At 28.5% G+C, this 889-nt stretch overlaps 1 protein-coding gene across 1 annotated transcript in view; it reads right to left on the minus strand.

Moving 5' to 3' along the window:
• Nucleotides 1-889, minus strand: part of LUZP2 (leucine zipper protein 2) — a 141,969-nt gene that overhangs the window by 22,358 nt on the left and 118,722 nt on the right. The gene's annotated exons all lie outside the window — the stretch shown is intronic.

Here is an 889-nt window from a genome sequence, read left to right on the forward strand (position 1 = left end):
AATTTTGTTTGGTTTTTAATAAAATACTAGCAGCATTGTAAGAGGCAATACAAATACATAGACGGAAGAGTTAATAGAACCAGATTCAGATATGGCAGAATTATTGGAATTAACAAACTGAGGATTAAAAAAAACCATAATTAATATACTAAGGGTTCTAAGAGAAAAAAAGTGCATGGTGTGCATCAACAAATGGGTAATTTGAGCATAAAAATGGAAAATCTAAGAATCAAAAGGAAATACTTGAAACAAAAAACATTGTAACAGAAATGAAGAATGATTTTGACAGAATGATAGTATACAGGATATGATTAACGAAAAAAAATTAGTAAGCTTGAAGGTATGTAAATAAAGACTTCCTAAATTTAGGTAGATACATATGTAAGAATGAAAAAGATTAGCAGAATATCCTAGAACTCTGAGACAAGAATAAAAATAGTAACATGTAATAAGAATACCATTGGAGAAGAAAGAAAAGAAGAAATATTTAAAGTAATAATGATGAAAATAATGGTAGAAAACACAAAAATAATGGTAGAAAACAACCACAAATTCAAAAAGATTAGAGAACCAGCAAGATAAATACTGCCAAAGTGCACCTAGGCACACCATATTCAAACTACAGAAAACTAAAGACAAAGGAAATCTTGAGAGAATTAAGATGGGAAAACTTACCTCTAGAGGAAAAATAAGAACTATGCCAGATTTCTATTCAGAAACCATTTAAGTAAGAGGAGAATGGAGTGAAATATTTAGTGTTGAAACAAACAAACAAAAACAACCTATAAAACTCCACACCAACCTAGACATTTTATCTAGCAAAATCATCTGGCAAAAGTGAAAAAATAAAAAGACTTTCACAGAAAAAAAAAAAAAAAAAAAAAAAAAC

This window comes from Galeopterus variegatus, unplaced genomic scaffold (assembly GCF_000696425.1).
Source record: "Galeopterus variegatus unplaced genomic scaffold, G_variegatus-3.0.2 Scaffold3146, whole genome shotgun sequence".
Lineage (NCBI taxonomy): Eukaryota > Metazoa > Chordata > Mammalia > Dermoptera > Cynocephalidae > Galeopterus > Galeopterus variegatus.